This window comes from Perognathus longimembris, chromosome 18 (genome assembly GCF_023159225.1).
Source record: "Perognathus longimembris pacificus isolate PPM17 chromosome 18, ASM2315922v1, whole genome shotgun sequence".
In the NCBI taxonomy this organism is placed as follows: Eukaryota; Metazoa; Chordata; class Mammalia; order Rodentia; family Heteromyidae; genus Perognathus; species Perognathus longimembris.
The window spans coordinates 52,258,753-52,280,882 of NC_063178.1; positions in this window are offsets into that span (position 1 = coordinate 52,258,753).

A 22,130-nucleotide genomic window follows, 5' to 3' on the forward strand; every position below is an offset into this window, starting at 1 on the left:
TACTCTGTCCTTCACTAGTTTCAAAGATTCAGGTCTGATGTTGTGGTCCTTGATCCATTTTGAGTTAATCTTGGTGCATGCTGATAGGCTAGGGTCTACTTTGAGTTTTCTGCATGTGGCTGCCCAGTTTTTACAGCACCAGTAGTTGAAGAGGCTATGTTTTTCCATTGTCTTTAGCTCCTTTGTCAAATATCAGCAGACATTAAGAGTGCGGCTTTATTTCTGGGTCTTCTCTTCTATTCCATTGGTCTTCAGTCTGTTTTTATACCAATACCAGGCTGTTTTTTTATGGTGGCTCTATAATAGAGCTTGAAATCTGGTATTGTGATACATCCTGCACTCCTTCTTTTGCCTAGAATTGCTCTGGCTATTTTCGGTCTTTTGCTGTTCCATATGAACATATGGGTTGCTTTCTTCATTTCAGTGAATAATGTAGCTGGAACCTTGATGGGGATTGCATTGAATTTGTATAACATTTTGGGCAATATGGTCATTTTCACTACATTGATTCTGCCTACCCATGAACATGGGAGCTCTTTCCATCTCCTGTGGCCTCTTTGATTTCCATTTTTAGATTTTTTATAGTTCTCATTAAGTAGGTCATTCAGGTCTTTAGTTAGGCTAATCCCTAGGGATTTTGTTCTTTTTTAGCTATTGTAAATGGTATTATTTCCATAATTTTCTTTTCTGCTTGTACGTTGCTGGAGTGTAGAAAAGCTGCTGATCTTTTGGGGTTGATTTTGTATCCTGCTACTTTGTCAAGATGGCTTATTAGGTCTAGGAGTTTGGGGACTGAGATTTTTTTGGGCCTTCAGATATAAGATCATGTCATCTGTGAATAGGGAACATTTTATTTCTTCTTTGCCAATGTGGATCCCTTTGATGCACTCCTCTTGCCTTATTGCTATGGCTAGGGATTCCAGCCCTATATTGAATAGAAGTGGGGAGATTCAGCATCCTTGTTACTGAGCTCAGGGGAAATGGTCTTTGTTTCTCTTCATTTAATATGTTATTAGAAGTTGGTCTGTTGTATATGGCTTTTATTGCTTTAAAGAATGTTCTCTCTATTCCTGTTCTCTCCAGAGCTTTTAATATGTATGGGTGTTGTATTTTGTCAAGGGCTTTTTGGGCATTGGCTGAGATGATGATGTGGTTCTTGGTCTTAGCTCTGTTGTTGTGGTGAATTACGTTTATTGATTTGCAGATGTTGAACCATCTTTGCGTCTGTGGGATGAAGCCTACTTTATTGTGATGTATGATTTTCTTGATCAGTTCTTGGATCCTGTTAGCTAATTCTTTGTTGAGGTTGTTTTGAGTTTTTATTTTATCTGTCTCTCCCATTATTTAAGAAAATGGAATTACACATTTGAAGGGGAGCGAGAAGACTGAATGTCATGGAATTTGAATCCTTCTTCATGTCATGCTGCAAAGGAGGAGGCAGAAGAGTTGAGGAGCTAAGACTGTGTAGCTCCTACACATTCGCAAGTGCCCAGTGTAGGGTTGGAGCTTATCAGGATGCTTGTAATTGTGTTTCCCCCTTGTGGTTAAAAAGTAATCAGAGCTTTTGAAAGTTCCTCTAATAAATTATACAGTGGCCTTTTTATATCTGGCAGTGAGGCTTTATTAGAATGTCTGCTCAGGAGCAGAGAGCCCTGATTTAGAATGCCTAATCTTAGCGTTAAAATAAATCTGGGTTCTAAGAAATTAAGGTGTGTGTGTGTGTGTGTGTGTGTGTGTGTGTGTGTGTGTGTGTGTGTTAAAGTAATAGAGAACTCTGAATGTCAAAAATATAAGGTTAATATATCCTGGAATTGGAGATGCTGATGTTTTCTTTTCTTTTTCAATGTTTTAAATAAAGGATGAGTCTAAACAGACGAATTAACAGTCCTTATGTTCAGCTTTTGAAGAGTGTCTTTCAGAGAAATTCCAAAATAAAAAATTAGGATGAAATCAGTTGGTTGTTTTTGCTTCGTGTTTGCATTTCCTTTTAGTTATTATTGGTTGAACCTGCTTTTTCATTCCAAACTCTGGAGTAGGTTGGAATACTAGGGTCTAAGAAGCCTGAATTCTGCCTCTGACACAGAGAAAGAAGCACAGCTCCACAATGCCACTGAAGAGTGACTTACAGTCTGTGCTTCCTGCTCCTTCAGTTTTCAGGTTGCTGTAGGGCCAGCATCTGAAGATTTCATCATTTGTTTGCTTATTTATTTACAGTGATTGATTCTTGTGGACCCATGGGCTCCTTGGCACAGGATGGAACTTCCTTAACAAAGACCCAGAAATGCTACAAATCAAGGAAAGGATGGAAAAATGGGACTGCATCAAACTGGAGAGCTTCTATAGGGCAAAGGATATAGCTCGCAGAATAAACAGAAAGCCCACAGATTGGGAGAAGATCTTTACCAGCAATTCAACGGACAAAGGCCTCATATTTAAAATATATGCAGAACTAAAAAAAAATACCTTCATCCAAAACAAAACCGCAAAGAACCATCATCAAGTGGGCTAGAGACTTAAAAAGAGACTTCTCTGATGAGGAAATGAGAATGTCCAAGAGACATATGAAAAAGTACTCTACATCACTGGCCATAAAATAAATGCAAATCAAAACGACATTGAGATTCCATCTCACCCCAGTAAGAATGTCTTATATCAAGAAAACTAATCATAACAACTGTTGGAGGGGATCTGGCCAAAAGTGAACCCTACTTCATTGTTGGTGGGAATGTGAACTGGTTCAGCCACTCTGGCAAGTGGTATGGAGATTCCTCAGAAGGTTAAACATAGAACTCCCCTATGACCCAGCAGCCCCACTTTTGGGTATCTATCCAAAAGAACACAAACATAATCACAGTAAAGCCACCAGCACAACAATGTTCATTGCAACACGATTTGTCATAGCTAGAACCTGGAACCAACCCAGAAGCCCCTCAGTAGACAAATGGATCAGGAAAATGTGGTACATATACACAATGGAATTTTATGCCTCTATCAGAAAGAATGGCATTGCCCTATTTGTAAGAAAATGGAAGGACTTGGAAAAACTTATACTAAGTGAAGTGAGCCAGACCCAAAGAAACATGGACTTTATGGTCTCCCTTATAGGGAATAATTAGTACAGGTTTAGTCAAGTCACAGCAGAGGATCACAGGAGCCCAATAGCTATAGCCTTATGAACACATAAGATAATACTATGTGAAATGAACTCCAAGTTATGGAAACGATTGTTATATCACAGTTGTAACTACTTTGAACGTGCCATATGTAACTGTAGCCTCTATTATTGATGATATTCTTGTATCACCTTCCTGTGGTTGTACCTACACTATCTCTGTATCTTATCTGAGTATATTGGAAACCGGGTATACTGGTATTAGAACTAGGGAATTGGAAGGGAAAACCAAAATCGAGAGACAGGGTAAAAGAAGACAAACAACTACAAAAGCAATACTTACAAACTGGTGAAAATGAACTGAACAACTGAACAACTCATGGGGGGGAAGGAAAGGGGGAGGGGGGAGAGGGAATGAGAGACAAGGTAACAAACAGTACAAGAAATGTATCCAATGCCTAATGTATGAAACTATAACCTCTCTGTAATTCAGTTTGATAATAAATATATATATATATATAAAAGAGGAAACAAAAAGAAAGGATAAATATTATGCAATAATAATAATAATGTAATAATATAAATTATATAATTATAAATTATAGGTAAATTATAAATAGTTGTAATAATCATGAATTATATATCTATCATTTATACTTCATACATATACAATGTGTGAAAATATATGTAATAGGTATAAAATAACATGAATTAATTACATATGATTATACATTCGTAATAGATAAGAAATAATGTACAAATAAGAGATATTACATATAAATATACATGAAAGTAAGACGTACATAAATATGTGCAACATAGGACAGAATAAATCTATATAAGGAATAATAGATGATATGCATCATATGATAATAAATAATACTGAACAATGATGCATCATCAAACACTGGGCATAATAATTATACTAATATTTTGGGCTGGGGATATAGCCTAGTGGCAAGAGTGCCTGCCTCGGATACACGAGGCCCTAGGTTCGATTCCCCAGCACCACATATACAGAAAACGGCCAGAAGCGGCGCTGTGGCTCAAGTGGCAGAGTGCTAGCCTGGAGCAGGAAGCAGAGTGCTAGCCTGGAGCGGGAAGAAGCCAGGGATAGTGCTCAGGCCCTGAGTCCAAGGCCCAGGACTGGCCCAAAAAAAAAAAAAAATATATATACTAATATTTTAAGGAAAAAAATTATGACAACGTATATACATCATACATAATTATAACAATTATAAATTATATATAAATTATAAATAGTTCTATTTATAACAATTTTATATACAAATTGTAAATAATTATAATAATTATAAATTATTAGTATTGATAATAATAGATAATTATAAAGTATGAATAATTATACTAATTTCAAAGAATTATATTTCTAAATTACATGAAATTATAAATTGTAATCATAAATTATATAAACTATAATTATTTAAATATAAATGGTATTTATATTTAAATAATTATATTTACAAATCACAGTAAAGTATACATAATTATAATTATACATTACTAATAAATTATACTTAGAATAACAATAAATAATTACAAATTATATATGTTACAAATAATTATATATAATTGTACATTCTTAATAATTATAATTATAAATCATTACAAGGGTATATTATACACTGTAAATCATTATAATAAAAATTATACATTAATTATAAATAATTATGATTATAAATTATGTATAATTTGTACTTTATTAATAATTATAAATAATCATGATTCTAAATGACATTAAAATTATACATAAATGTAATTGTACAATATGTACACATCATAATGATAAATAATCACAAGTTATATACACACCATAAATAATGATCAACATAAATTATGTATCAATGATGAATAATTATGATTATACCCATTAAAAATTATATGCAAATTATAATTGATTATAATGAATAATCAGTATGAAGACAAATAATTACAATTATGTTATAGATAAATTATAAATAATTGTAATCCTACATTATATATTGATTATAATTACAATAATAAATTATACATAAATTATAAATAATTATAGTAATAATAAATTATATATAAATTATGACTTTACATTAATAATTATAATGGCTCTGAATAATTATGATATACTATACAATTATAAACATACATTACATATAAATTAAATGATTATAAATAAATAATGATTATTAATCCTAATTAAGAATAATTACCCTTATGAATTACATAGAAAGGATGAACCACAGGATGGAGCACGATGACGTCACCACCCAGAATTGTGGGTAATCCATCCCCCCCCTATTTTGCATGTCGTATTGCGCATGTGCACTAGTGCCTCTCAGCTCTGTGGTCCAGCCAACTGGGCACAAGCACGTTTGCTTCCTTGGCCCCGCCCGGCGATCTAGCCTGCTGCAAATGTGCAGCAGTGCCGGATTGCTCCCCGTACTGCCATGCTGTGCAACCCTAGCGGCACCCGGATCCCTCATCTACCGGTGCAGCCTATTGCACATTTCCACTGGTGCCTAGAGCGTTCCCGCTAGGCAGGCCAGCCTGCTGTGCATGCGCTGAAGCATCTGGTCGCCCTCTGTCCCGCCGCTCAACCTGCTGTGCACTTCCAATGGTACCCGGTCCCTCTCTGCTTGGCAGGTCAGCCGGCTGTGCATGCGTAGTTTGTCTGGTCCCCCGCTGGGAGGTCCAGCGTGCTGCCTACCTGCAGAGGCATCCCGAGGCTCCCCGCTTGGCAGTGCAGCCTGCTATGGTACACTAACACCTGGTTGCTCCCTGCTATGCGGTGTAGGCTGATGCGCATGTGCACTGGCTCGCAGAAGCTCCCCACGCTGTGGTCCAGCCTGCTGTGCATGTGCGGTGACACTTGGTCCGCTCCTGCTGGGCACGCGCAGTGAGGCCTCCTTGCCTGTGTGGCATGCCCTGCCCCGCTGGCCCATGCGCAGCAGGCTGGTGGAGAGCAGGGTGGTCACCGGCTGAGGACGCCACAAGCGGGGCAATGTTCGCTGGGATGACACAGCTGGGAAGTGAAGCAGCCAAAGCTGTGGCTGTGGTGGTGGCTGGAGGCTTAGGGTTCCACAGAGGAAGTGGAAAGTGCCGCAGCCATGACACTGTCCCCTTCTTGTTCCCGGATACCCGGAGGTGGGCACCCGGGCTGGTGCGAGGCACCTTTAAGCGGTGGGGCCGAGAAGCCAGGAAGCTCAGCAGAGTTGGAGTGCATGGGGAACCTGGGGCCTGGAGGATGTGAAACCTCTGGTAGGCGGGGCCTAGGGGGAGGCGAGGCGCTTGGGGGCGTGGTCTAATGGCGGGGCATCGGTATGGGGGCGAGGCCAGGTGGACCTGGTTGTAGTGTTGTGGGCGGGGTCTGGCTAGCATGGAGACTCAGGGGCGGGCAGGCAGGGCCCGGTGGGCTTTAGCGACTCGGGGGCAGGGCCTAGGGGAAATGATGCTGGTGGCAGGGCTGGGGAACATCACTGTGACCTGGTGGGCCAGGCTTAACGGGAATGGAGGTGCTGGGGGACTGGTCTGCCTTGCTTGGTGTCGCGGTGGGCGTGGCCATGGAGCTGGACTGCCATTGGGGGAATGGGTGGCCTGGCCTGCCTGAGGCCTAGGGGTCATGGCCTGGTAGGAAGTGGGGTGTAGGGTGCTTGGCCTGGTAGGTGGTGAGGCCTTGGGGGTATGGACTACCAAGGGGTGGCTCTTGGGGCCACGACCCATCTGGAGTAAGGAGGCTGTGTTGCTGGGGGCGTGGTCTGGCTGGGTGAGGACTTGGGGGCGTGGCCTAGTTGGAGGGGAAGCCTAGGGGGAGTGGCGTGGAGGGAAGTCTTGGGGGCGTGGCCTGGCAGGGGTGAGGCCTTGGGGGTGTGGCCTGGATGGTGGATGGTAGAAGTGGTGTCACTGGGGCATGGTCTGTCAGATGTGATGAGTGAGTCAGTGGGGTCATGGCCTGGTGTCCCTGTGCTCGTCGGGAGCATGGCCTGGCTCCATGGGCATGGTCTGAGGTCCAGGCCTGACGTACCAGGAGTGTCCTGGTATCCTGTGCTTTTGGTGGGCAAGGCTTGGCCTCCCTGTGCTCATTGAGGGTGTGGTCTTTCTTTCTGGGGCGTGGCCCGATGTTCTCTTGCTCCTCATCAGCATGGAGTCCATTGGCTCCTCAGGGGCGTGGCTTGGCATCCGTATTCAATGTGTGGGAGTGGCCTGGCGTCAGCGCCATGGCCTGGCATCAGGGGGCGTGGCCTGGCGTCTGTACACTCCAAGGGGGACTGGCCTGTTGTATTGTTTATTGACTTCTATCCCATGTACATTCGTATTTATTCATTTATCACTTATTTATTATAGCATTTTTCAGTTACTTATGATTTATATTATTTATCATTTACAATGCTTACCGTTTATACTACTTATCATTTATAATATTTGTTATTTATTATGTCATTTATTTATTATTTACTTGTAATTTATAGTAGTTATCATGTATAATATTTATCATTTATTGCTTATTAGAGTTTACTGATTCATATTTCATTTATATTCATATTTATTTACTTATAGCTTAATACTTATTTATCATTTACTTATGATTTATAGTATTTATTATTTACAGTGTTTACTGTTAGTAATATTAATTTTTATTTACATAGTCATATTTATTTATAACTTATTTATTATAACACTTATTTATGATTTATAGTGTTCATCATCTATAGTGTTTATCATTTATAATATTTTTATTTATTGATAATTGATTTTAGTATTGTGACATTATTTTTTATTTATTTTTTAGGAGTTGTAAAGTTCTGGAAGTCTTTGGAAAACATGAAGAATAAACAACCAGAACTCAGCTGAATGTGGTATGCATTTCCTTTGTTTCCCCCCCTCTGTTTCTATTTATACCTCCAGGCTCTGAGATCATCGTGTCACGAAATGTATGGCGACCACGTTTAACTTAATTTATTTTTATCTCTGTAGCTTCCTTCTCTTTAATCCTTAGTTTCCTTTATTCGGAATATATTTTAATTTTAATTTTACTTGTTTTAATCTTGATTTATTCCCCCTGCTTATAATTTTTAATATTTTTTTCAAATTTTTATTATCAAACTGATGTACAGAGAGGTTACAGTTTCATACGTTAGGCATTGGATACATTTCTTGTACTGTTTGTTACCTTGTCCCTCATAACCCCCTCCCTCCTCCTCCTTTCCCTTTCCCCTCCTGAGTTGTTCAGTTCACTTACACCAAACAGTTTTGCAAGTATTGCTTTTGTAGTTGTTTCTCTTTTTTTAACCTGTATATCTCAATTTTGGTATTCCTTTTCAATTTCCTACTTCTAATACCAGTATACATGGTTTCCAATATACTCAGATAAGATTACAGAGATAGTGTAGGTACAACCACAGGAAGGTGATACAAGAACATCATCAATAATAGAAGTTACAGATACAGATGGGACGTTGAAAGTAGTTACAACTGTGATATAACAATCGTTTCCATAACATGCAGTTCATTTCACTTAGCATCATCTTATGTGTTCATAAGGGTATAGCTATTGGGCTCTTGTGAAACTCTGGTATGACTTCCCTAAACCTGTACTAATTATTCCCAATAAGGGTGAGCCAGACCCAAAGAAACATGGACTCTAATTTTTTAATTTTAATTTTATTTTCCTCTTATTTTTCTATCGCTTTCTTATTTTAATTTTCTGTGTTTTGTTTGTTTTGTTTTGTTTTGCCAGTCCTGGGCCTTGGACTCAGGGCCTGAGCACTGCTTCTTTTTGCTCAAGGCTAGCACTCTGCCACTTGAACCACATTGCCACTTCTGGCCTTTTCTATATATGTGGTGCTGAGGAATCGAACCCAGGGCTTCAAGTATATGAGGCAAGCACTCTTGCCACTAGGCCATATCCCCAGCCTCTTATTTTACTTTTCTCTATTTCATTTTTCTTAATCTTTTTCTGTCTCATTTCTTGCCCTACCTGGCTTTCCACTTTATTTTTTTAATTGTATTTTACTTTATTTTTGTCTTATTTTCATTTATTTTGGTATATTAAATTGTAATTTATTTTACTTTATTCTCATGTTTAATTGTATTTTATGACTTTTTTGTTTCATTTTTTATTTTGATTTGCTTTTCGTCCTATTTTTCTTTACTTTTCCTCATTTTGGTTTTTTAATCTTACTTTGCTCATTTTGTTTTTTAAATTTATTCTATTTTACTTCATTTCCCCTTATTTTATTTCATCTTGATATGTTTAATTTTATTTTAACTCATTATCCTTTTTTAAGTTTATCTGAATATGCTTTGTTTTTTTTACTTTATTTTACTTTATTCTATTTTACTTCATTTTACCTTATTTCATTTTCCTTTATTTCATCCTGAGTTATTATTTTATTTTATTTTTATTTTGTTTTATCTGTGCTCCTTCCCAGCCCTGGAAGCTTCCAGAACAGATGCCAAGTCCTAAGCACCAAACAGCAGGCGTCCTGGAATCTTCCAGAACTGTGCCTGGCCCAGAGCATTTCTCTTCTGGAACATTCTCCATCATTCTTACCATCACCATCATCATCACCATCATCATCAATGCGGAGTCACCACATTATATGGGATCCCAGGGCTGATGTGACAGACGGATGGACAGACAATAAGGCCAACACAGAGACAGACTGACACAGAGACAGACAGACAAGGTGAAAACAGACACACATACAGACAAGGAGACAGACAGACTCACAGGTAGACAGACAGACAGACACACAGAGAGACAGACAAGGAGAGAGACAGACTTACAGGTAGACGGACAGACATATACACAGACAGACACAGAGACAGACAGACAAGGAGACAGAAAGACAAACTCACAGCTAGACAAAGACAGGGAGAGAGACTCACAGACAGACAGAAAAGACAGACATGCATACATTAGAAGACAGACAGACAGAGACAGACATGGAGACAGATAGGCAGACAGACTCACAGACAAACACAGAGACAGACACATAGACAGACACAGACACATAGGCATAGACAGACTGACTCACAGGTAGACAGACACATAGAAAAGGAGACAGAAAAACAGACTCGCAGCTAGACAGACAGACAGACACACAGTGGAAGACAGACAGATGGACAGGTGGACAGACAGACACACTGGCAGAGAGACTCATAGACAGGCAGGTTCAGAGAGGAGGCCCAGAGGCACAAAGACAGACACAGGGACAGATAGATAGACAAGGAGAGAGACAGGTAGACAGACACACAGACAGACACACACAATGGAAGACAGACACAGAGACAGACACACACATACACTGGGAGACAGACAGACACACAGAGACAGACAGACATAGTGAAAGAAACAGACACAAAGTCAGACAGGCAGACACATACATTGGAAGACAGAGACAGACAAGGAGACAGAGAGACAGACACACAGACACACACAGAGACAGACAGGGAGACAGACTCACAGGCAGACAGAAAAGATAGACACATACATTGGAAGACAGACACAGAGACAGATAGACACAGGCATAGACCTGAAGACAGACAGACAAGGAGACAGAAAGACAGACTCCCAGGTAGACACAGACAGAGACAGTCATAGGTGGACAGACATACATAGAGACTGAGGCTCACAGACAGGCAGATGCAGAGAGGAGACCCAGAGACACACAGACAGACAGGCTGAGGGACAGACAGTCAGGCAGGCCAACACACAGATAGACACACAGACACATAGATAGGCGAGGAGACAGAGAGGCAGACACATACATTGGACCACAGTCACAGACACAGACAGACACAGACACAGACAGTTAGGCACAGGCATAGACAGGAAGACAGACAAGGAGACAGACTCACGGACAGACAGACACACACATACATTGGAAGACAGACACACAGACAGGTAGGCATAGAGAGAAGGTACAGAGACACACAAACACACAAAAACAGACAGACAGACACACACAGACAGATGAACACAGAGACAGACAGATGAGGAGACAGACAGACAGGCAGACACATACATTGGAATACAGACAGACACAGAGGCACAGGCATAGACAGGAAGAAAGAAAAGGAGACAGACTCACAGGTAGACAAAGACAGAGCTTCTTTTGCTCGAGGCCAGCACTCTACCACTTTGAACCATAGCACCACTTCTGGCTTTTTCTGAGTAGTTTATTGGAGACAACAGTCTCATGGACTTTCTCGCCCTGCTGGCTTTGAACAGCGATCCTCAAATCTCAGGTTCCTGAGTAGCTCGGATGACAGTCGTGAGCCACCAGTGCCTAGCTAACAGCTTTAATTTTTTAGATGGCCTCTCCCTGCTTCTTCCCCAAAATGAATTTTGGATAGGCGGAAGTGGGGAGAGAGGGTTAAGAGTGATTGATTCATGGCGGTGGTGATTACCAGGACCCAGGTATCATGGCTTCTCTGATGCAAAGACCACCACAACTTACTCAAGTGCCTGAGAACAAGGATTGCAGTTCAAAGCCATCCCAAGTAGGACAGTCCAATTCACTAACAATAAGTCAAAATGGATCTTTGGCTCAAGTGGTACAGTGTTGGCCTTCAGCAAAAATGCTACTGACAGCTTCCCAGACCTGAGTTGAAGTCCTAGAACTGTCACATACCCACAAAAATAGACAAAACAACAGCAACAACAAGATAGCAATTTCATAAACCCTGAAGGGTTATCAAAGCCAGCTTCAGAATGTCTACTCAAGGGACATTTGAGATAACAATCTAGATGGCTTTTGAGAACAAGAAAATTATTGGTAAATTGTACGATTTTGTTGAAGGGCAAAACTTGGTGCAGTTGAAATTATGGAAAGGTAATGTTCTCAGGCCTTAGCTATGCCTTTAGAGTAGGCCTCTGCACTTATCTAACTAGTTACACTAGCAAGGGCTCAAGGCTTAGCTATGCTATTAGAGTAGACCTCAAGCCTTAGGTACTTAGCTAGCTATTAGAGTAGCCCTCAAGCCTTACCTATGCTATTAGAGTAGGCCAGAAATCTTATCTACTTAGCTAGCTACTAGAGTCAGCCTCAAGCCTTAGCAATTCCATTAGAGTAGCCCTCAAGCCTCATCTAATTAGCTAGTTATTAGAATAAGCCCGAAGCCTTATCTACCCCAAGGTAGGCACCAAGCCTTATCTTATCTACACCATTAGACTAGGCCACAGGCCTTATTATCTATAGCATTAGAGTAGGCCTCAAGCCTTAGCTATGTTATTAGAGCAGGCCTTATGCCTTATCTATGCCATTAGAACAGTCCTTCTGACTAGGAAGACAGGATGTGAAAAAGAAGAGTACTTCACACAGGAAAAGCATATTGTATTTGTTATGCCTAGATTTCCGGTCCCTAAAGGCATAAGTGCCTTTTTATAAGTGCCTATGTATTGTAGAATACCTTTCTTGGAAAGCTCTTGTAAGTCCCCTGGAAGAATGTGCAAAACTCTTCCCAGGGGCTCTGGATCTGAGGTCTTGTGTCCAGGAGGAAAACACAAATTGAAAATATGTTTGCAGGTTCTCCTTCTTCATTGCAGGTGCTATGCTTTCTTTCAAGACGACTAATAGTGAGGCCCTTGGGATGAAGTTAACTTTGATAGATTTTTGTCAGACATCTTAGTCTTGATAGTATTTGTATGAAAACCTTTTGGGTTGATGCAACTGGATTGCATCAGCAGAGCCATGTCACATGCATGTTGAAATGGCCAGAAAACAATATATGCCAGTGGGATATCAACCGAAGTTCACTTCACAAACTCACTATGCAGAACACTGACAGAACATTGCTGGTTGATCCAGGCCAGTTGCCCTAAATTTTCATGTGCACAGGCCTCCACAAACCACCCCTACCTCTTCAAGGACATAAGCAGAGAGAGAGAGATAGAGGAAAAGAGGGAGGGCCTATTAATAGACAACATTTTCCATTTGCCTGAATGCTCCCAGAAATTATGTCAGTTTCGTAAAATATTTGGGGTCCAGTGTCCCATGAAGGGGCCACGTGGAGTTACTATCCAGTGAATATTGGGGCCATATTTGGTTGTATAGGAGTATGAGATTATGAGGTTTAAGGTTGGAATCAAACTCATGCCATTGTAGCTTGTGTACTGAGGAATTTTATACTGTGTCCAACCCATGATGAGTGACCAACAGAGCTGATACTAGAGCTACCACAGGCAACCCCAATAAGCAGTCTATTTAGCCAACACAGAGAGAACAGGCACAAGAGGGGTCATCACATGGATCTGTCTAGTTCCTTGACCTATGGCCTGGTGACTTATTCCTCTGGGTTAGGGCTCAGACCTTGGCACCAAGATTCTTCTCCCTGTTTTGGCATGGTGGCCTTATGTAAAATGGACTCTGAGCCCCCAGCTTGCTGTGAATGTTCACTCACCCAGGGAGAGGGGCAAATCGATCTCTTGAGTGGTGAATGGAAGTAGAACCCTGGATTAGGATTGGCAGTTCTCTGGGTGGGCCTGAAATAAGCACAACTTCCCAGGGTCAGCTGGAACTCCCAGTAGTGTAAAACAAACTCACCAGGGGAGCCTTCATCCTAGTCATGGCACCAATGAAAGCACCCATCCCAAAAGACCACATGGACACAATCATTTCCAGAGAAACAGCTTATTTGTTGGCCAGGATTATGAGGCCACCTCACCCACTGGAGAGGGAGAAATGTGGCTTCTCCCTATTCAGGACCATCCTTAGAGCATTGGGGGTGGAGGTGGGAGTTAGTTTGCATGTGCAGGTCACTGAAAACAGCACATAGACAGGGTGGAGTCGAGGTCTTGATGGACAGTGGGAATTGGGACTGATCCCGGAGAAAGCAGTAGGAGCCCAGGGAAGAGTTCTCTTTTGACTGTGAAGGGCACAGTAGAGTTCATTTCTGAGTGGAGGGTGTCGGGAACCGAGCTAGCACTAAGTTCATCCTGACCTCTGGCTGTGCTGATGTCGCCAAGATGTCGGGAGCCAAACCTGCAGCTAGGTTCATTATCACCTCTGGCTGTGCTGTTACCGCCAGGATATGCTAAAGGCAAAGATATTTGTCCACAGCCACTGTCCAGAATTGCTTTGTTACCTTGTGTTTACTGTAATCAAATGTTGAAAACTTCTAAGCTTCTTTGTGTTCTGGAATTTTAACACCCCTATGCGATTCCCTGGTTCCAAAACTGCATATAAGCTGGGAGTTGAAAATAAACTGTCTCTGCAGTCTTGAGTCTCAATCTCGAGATGCAGACCTCCCGTACCCCATCTTTGCCTCTTGTCTTTTTTCTCTTGTCTTGTATTTTTCGTTTTCCTTAATCCTCACCGTCCTCAGTCAGGATTCCTGTTCACTAGGCAGGTGTGGCGCCTTGGAACAGGGACCTGAAGCCTGGGATGATGGCCAAGGACCCCCGCTCAGATAAGGACGTCTGATTACTTGGGAAGGAGAGCGGGAGGAGAGAGTATTGTTGGGAGTAAGAAATTATGGGATAAAGTATAGGCTTCATGCTATACATGCAGGCCCCCAAAGGCATGCTTAATACCCGGGCAGTGAAAGTTGGCCAAAGTAACTTAGAACGTTTCTTTTACTTTATTGAGGAAGCATGCCCCCAGTTCCAGGAGGAAGGAACCAATAACTTAGAAACTTGCTAGAAAATTGAAAAAAAAAAAAAAAAAAAAGGGAACATTATGATACAACTGGCCCTGAGAAAACCTAAGTGGATGCTATTATTCTTTGGTATCTGGTCCAAGATTGCTTAGATCTTAGACACAAACAGATTAAATTCGATCAGTCGATTGGAGAAACTGAACAGGGACCTGATGAGTGTTGCCCAGCCCCGGGAGTGTATTCTGCTGCTGCCCGGGAAGAGCTGAGAAAATTAACAAGACCTGAACCCACTGGGCAAGATATTAAGGAAGACTCAGATGGCTCAGACACTGAGGAGAAATTATGCAATGAGCCTACTAATGATAGATTGACTCATGTTGAGAATATGTTGAAATCAGTTATAGCTCTATTGTCACAGCTTCATCCAGAACAACAAACTCCTTTAAAGGGAGTCCTTGCAGACTTACAGCTCTCCTAGGTGCAGGCTGCTAGCAGGGGGGAGGAATCTGAGGCTAGGGAAATGCTAACACCACCGAGGCAACTTCTCATGACCAAGCGCTCTATTTCCATCCACCAGGACAGATTTGAAACCCCAACCAGTTTGAGTGACCATTAGACTGGAGCTTACATTTTCCATAAATCCACTGGGCTAAGTCAAGGAGATCAGCAATTGTGGGTGTTTGGAGACAACTGATCTCTAGTTCAGCTCAGCTGGTTACTCATGAAGTCTAAATTGTTTCAGGAAAGCTGCTCAAGTTTGAGCCCAATCATATATATTTGGAATATTTTGCAGGACTTTCCTAACTTCTATGAGCGCTCAGGCAGATGAAGTTCTCTCTGTCTCTTTTTCTGCCTCCCTCTAAACTCTGCCTGCCTGCCTGTGACATAAGATGGGTATCGATATTTGTTTAACATCTGCCTTAAAAGACTCAAAGAAAGGTTTTCTATTCTTGTTATTGATGTTAAGTTTGGAGACTCAGTTAAATTCTGCTTGTTTGGCTAAATCATAAGCTTTCTCTAGGATTGAGCACATGGTAGACAATAGGACTGGTTGGAGTGAAAGCCTGCCCATCCCTCAGGTGACAAGCATGCCAAATTCCTGGAGGCTGGGCAGGGACTTGGAGTCCTGTGGCCTTGCATTTCAAAGGTGCCTTACATTTCAAATGCTGGAAGATGAAGGTGTCTTACTGTGAGCTCACTTTGTTCATACCCTGTCTCCCATAAGCTCCTTTTGTGAGCTAAACTGGTTTCTCAAAATGTGGCTTCTTGGATGATCTGAAAATTTTGGTTTGCTGAAAAGGTTTTTTTTGTTGTTGTTGTTTACTATCTAACCACGTGGTTCTAGAATATAGGCAAAATAATATCATTTGCCACTGGAATTCCAGAAAAACGTACATGGCCAATTAAAGTACAATTCTAAGCGCGCCCCCAAACGTGTGCGCATTGCCTGTATGTGTATGTATGTCTGTCTATGTCTATGTGTTGGTAAAACTTAAAAACAAAACAAAAAACAGGTTTCAAACCCAAACTGATCATGTTTGGGAGCAAACAAACGTGTCTAAGAAAAACTCCAAAAGGTTCTAATATACAGCACGTGATACAAGTACAATAATGTACAACCAGTGTGTTATTTTTTATGTGTATCTATGCTGAGTCAAGTGTACATCTAATCCTGACAATTCTTTGGTATAGACTAAGATTTTGCTTCTCCATTTTTTTTCCTCTTTTTTCGCAGTGCTCTCATAAACTCTTTAAGACCAAGGGACCAGAGTCATTTTGAAATAACTGCACAGATATGACTATTAACCTAAATTTTCCTGACCCCAAATTAACATTTTGCCTTATAGGATACAGGTTGACATGTGTGCTAGCTGAGTGGACTGTGGCAGTCTGTGGCTACAGAAAGCTGCCTCCACAGTCGGCTCCCAAACTAGAAGCTGTTTGTGACTCAGAAACTGCCCTGGCTGCTACAGAGAGCAGACTTGGTTGGCCTTCAATCTGTGGATTTTGTGACTAGAAAGATGGTTAAAGGCCCAAGCCTTCTAAAATCTGTTTAAAAATGCCCTTAACCAGTCTGTGTAGAAATTTACAGGCAACAAGCAAGAAATGTGACAGCCTATCCAGGGAGCTCTAATACCGAATTATCCAGATGCAAGCCATCTCTCCTGCTGGCCTGCTAATTTGGGATGGAAGACACAGCGACTTCAGATCCACTGAAGCTGAGACTTTTATTGTTATTCATTTGTTTTCTCTTTCACCTGCCAGTAAGGTAAGGTTAAATAATATGTTTTGATTTAATGGCACATGGATCCCATTCAGTCAGCTGTTCTTTAAGTGGTACAGCAAAACTCTGGTAACTACTTGGTGGTCAATTCTTAGCAACTTACATGTAAACTCTACTACTCCTTTTGTTCTCCTGTTGGTTTAATTGGAAATAAAAAGGGCTTTTATGGCTAAGACTCTTTGGACAGTTCAAAGCCAGTCCAGGCAGAGAAAAATAAAAATCCCTCTTGGTCATATGTTGGGTCCTTATTATTTTACTAGTCAGAAATTACAGGTTAAGTCTTCTCATTTACGTACTTTGCATGATTTTCAAAAATTTCTGGGAGATATTAATTGGCTTTGCCCTTCTCTTAAATTGTCCACAGCTGAAATAAAACCCTTATTTGATCTATTAAAGGGGACCCTGACCCTACGTCTCCCAGAGAAATGACAACTAAAGCAGCCAAAGCCTTGAGCACAGTAAATTCTGCCATTTCTTCCCAACATGTAAATTATATAGATTACTCAGCCCCTTGGGAAGCTTATATTTTAACTACACCTCATTCTCCAACAGTGGTCCTTTGGCAGAAGGGACCCCCTTTTGTGGTTTTCCTTGCCTGCTACTCCTTCAAAAGTATTAATTCCTTATTATGATTTGGTAGCCACCTTAGTCCATATGTGCCGTGTGGAATCTTGTAAGTATCTTGGATGAGATCCACAGGTTATTTATATCCCCTATACTTTACAACAACAAGAATGGCTTTATATTCATTGTGATTCCTGGGCCATTGCTTGGGCCAATTTTGTGGGCACAATTTCACATCATTATCCCTCCAACAAGTTACTTCACTTTGCCTCTTCTTACACCTTTATATTTCCTCAGATTGTATCTCTATCTCCTCTTTCTATGGCTGCCTTGGTGTTTACAGATGGATCCTCTAATGGAACGGCAGCTCTTACTATTGATGGTGAAACTAGATCTTGGGACACTGGGCTTTCTTCTGCCCAGGAAGGTGAACTTCAAGCAGTTTTAAGAGGCCCTTACTCTTTTACGTACTAAAGCCTTTAATTTATATTCGGATAGTCATTATGTTATTCGAGCCCTTCAGGTCATTGAAACTGTCCCTTTTCTTGGTACAGCTAATTCCACTATCCAAACTATTTTTTCGCCAGATACAACTTCTCCTTCGCTCTCGCACCTGTCCGTGGTTTTTTGATTTATACGGCTCATACGAAGCTTCCTGGACCATTAAGTGAGGGCAATGCTATTACGGATGAGGCTACCCAAATTTTTCTTTCTCAAATTGACTTGGCAAAGCAATCACATGCTGCCCACCATGAAAACAGTCGTGCATTATGTCAGCAATTTCATATTACTCGTTAGGCAGCTCGTCAAATTGTAAAAACTTGTCCCAACTGTGCTACCTTCCTACCTGTGCCCTCCAATGGCATTAATCCTTGAGGCTTAGTGGCCAACCATGTGTGGCAAGTGGATGTTACCCACATCCCCTCTTTTGGACGGCTCCGCTTTGTCCATGTTACAATAGACACTTACTCTAATTTTATTATAGCTACTCCTCTTAACGGGGAAGCTGGCAAACATTGTATCTCCCATGCCTTATGCTGCTTTGCTACTATGGGACTTCCTAAACAAATTAAAACTGATAATGGTCCGGGATATGTTGGACTAGCTTTTCAAACTTTTTGCAAATCTTACCAAATTGTTCACTCTACAGGAATTCCCTATAATCCTCATGGTCAAGGAATTGTTGAACGGGCCAATGGTTTGTTAAAACACCAAATTTCACTATATCTCTCCTGTTAATATACTTTCTCATGCTTTATTCGTACTAAATTTTTAAAATTTGGATTGCCATGGCCACTCCGCAGCACAGCGGTTCTGGGAAAAGAGAGAGCAAAGAGCTTTTGCCCAAGTTAAGTGGAAAGATCCTTTAACAAGTGCTTGGCACAGGCCCGATCCGATACTGACATGGGGTCAAGGACATGTCTGTGTTTTTTCACAGGATGAAAATGATGCCCGCTGGCTACCTGAGCATTGTGTTCGGATTGTGGAAACTCATCAGAATGGTACAAGCTCTGACCCACTGGGCTTACGTGCCAGATCCACCGATTGTGCACCCCGCGACCTGGGAGGGAGCTGAGGTGTTCGTCCATGTCAACAGATCAGCGTACGGTACAGCTCCAGACCCTTTTGTCCAACACGTTAAGATGGGAGATTTTGCAGCTTCTGGCATTGGAACCCTTTATGCTTTACAACTGACCCCAACAGTTATATTCCAGGCTGTACTGTAATGCAATCCATAAATCATAGAATTTGGATTCCTGATAATAGTCAAGTATATAATATACGAATGACTTCATTGCCTAATGGGTTTCCTGTACATGCCAATTCTACCTTGTCCTTCATGATACCTCGCTGCATCAACTCCTCTCAAATTGTAGAATCCACGGGAGAACTGCACCCCATAAAGTGTAGACATGATCACCCTTTTATAACCAATATTTCAGGAACTAATTCTCAGCTGATGGACTGGTCCGGAGCGAATCTCAACAAAAAGTACAACCCAGGTCTGTGGTGGATGAATGGACACCCTTCACCTTCATGTCTGGATGTTAGTGGCTTCCCTGAACAACATCTCCTGACCCACTTCTACTTCTTTAAAAAATATTATGAGTGGTGTAAAACCCCCTCATGCTATGTATGGACCTTTTAATATTTCTATACGAGCCATGTATTTCAATGTCACCTGCACTAACTGTTCTTTTACAAATTGCTTGTATAGTGGTCTTACTGATTCTGTAATTATTATTAAGCAACCACCATTTGTTATGCTTCCTGCAAACCTATCTGAAGCTTGGTATGAAGAAACAGGTATTCAAGTATTAAAACATTTAAAAGAGCTTATGCGCCCTAGACGATTTGTAGGGCTATTAATAGCAAGCATTGTAGCCTTTATTTCCTTAGGTGCCTCTGCTGCAGTGGCTACTGTGGCTTTAACACAAAATGTGCAGACAGCTCACTATTTTAATCAGCTTGCTCATAATACCACGCAAGCCCTGCACTTTCAAGGCAGGATTGATGTTAAGGTAGAACAAAAATTAGAAGCATTGTATGAATCTGTGTTGTCACTGGGAGAACAAATTCGTGCCTTACAAACTTTACAACAGGTGTGCTGTCATGCTGGGTTTGACTTTATTCGTGTGACCCTCCATAAGTATAATGGGTCAAGCTGTCCTTGGGAACAAGTTGTAGCACATCTAAATGGTATTTGGCACCATAATAACTTGTCCTTAGATCTCTTTCAACTCCATAGACAAATAGCCAGACTAGAACAAGCTCCACCTTTGGAAAGTGGCAGAAACAGCAAAAGAACTGTTTGAACAACTTCAACAGTATGTCCCTTCCTTAACTAACTTTAAGGGGCTGCTAATGACATTGCTCAGCCCCGGGATACTTTTGCTGATGGCTTGCCTATGCCTTCCTTGCATTGTACGCATATTGCAAAACTCTTTCATGAGTTTAGCCAGCCAGCTGAATAAGGTCAAGCTCCAAGTAAATGAATTTCCCCTGAGAGGAACCGCAGCCAGAGACGGGTATGAGGCAGTACCAGCCTTAACCGACCTAAGACATGGGGCTTCAGCACTGCTCTGAAGTTGTTCCCTGAGAAAGGTAAGGCAGGCTGGGGTACCCACCCCACCTAAGACAGGTGGGTTCGCTTCTTTTAATAAAAAGACGGGGGGAATTGTCGGGAACCGAGCTAGCAGCTAAGCTCATCCTGACATCTGGCTGTGCCGATGTCGCCAGAATGTCGGGAGCCAAACCTGCAGCTAGGTTCATTATCACCTCTGGCTGTGCTGTTACTGCCAGGATATGCTAAAGGCAAAGATATTTGTCCACAGCCACTGTCCAGAATTGCTTTGTTACCTTGTGTTTACTGTAATCAAATGTTGCAAACTTCTAAGCTTCTTTGTGTTCTGGAATTTTAACACCCCTATGCGATTCCCTGGTTCCAAAACTGCATATAAGCTGGGAGTTGAAAATAAACTGTCTCTGCAGTCTTGAGTCTCAATCTCGAGATGGAGACCTCCCATACCCCATCTTTGCCTCTTGTCTTTTTTCTCTTGTCTTGTATTTTTCCTTTTCCTTAATCCTCACCTGCCCTCAGTCAGGATTCCCGTTCACTGCCGGCTGGCTCCGCAGGGAGGGTGCTCTGCTGATGCATCTGGGAGCTAGAGATACTAACATTCTTCTGGTTCTCTGTGGGCCAATTGCAGATAAGTGTCTCATGGACTTCCTACCAAGGCTAGCTTGGAACCATGACCCACAGATCTCAGCCTCCTGAGTAGCTAGGATGACAGGTGTGTACCTGGCTGGCTGGTTCTAGTTTAATCACCAGCCTGGATACTATGGGTTTGATTTGATATTCTTTGCATCTAAAAGAACTGTTGATTTTATTTCCTTTGCGTGTGTGTGTGTGTGTGCGCACACACACACATGAGAATATGTCTTTCTATATCTTTCCTGTAGGAACTGTAAAGTAAAAGTATGAGACAGACATCGTTTTATCTTGATAGTAGCACAGTTTCACTCATATGGTGCCTCACATGAAAATAAGATGAGCCAAAGCCTAAGGACTTCATCCTATAGACCTGTGACCGAACTCGTATGGGATCCAATCTCAATACACTGTCAGTGAATACTCTTGTGCATACATAGATTATTATATGTATACATTTAATACGTACTTCCCTGTGATACTTTTGCCTTATGAACACCAGTGTCAGCATAAGAATTTCTCCTTTACAATTGATTATAATATTTGTATAACATGGACCGGATGTTGTAAGTATCATCGCTATGTCTTTTTCTTTACTGACATTTGGTAACTTGCTCCCCTTCCTGATGGTCAAAATACACTCTGACTTCTGCATAGTGGGTACTGGGAGCTCACATTTTGTAATAAGAGTTAAGTGCTTGCTACTGAATGGGCAATTAGTGTTTTATTCAACAACAGTAATCAAACTTATTGATGAAATTGTCAAAATCAAGAAGAAAGAGAAAGCATGAATTTCAATATAAACTGAAGCACATTGACCATGTCCTGATAAAAATACTAATGATATAGAAATATTTGTTAAG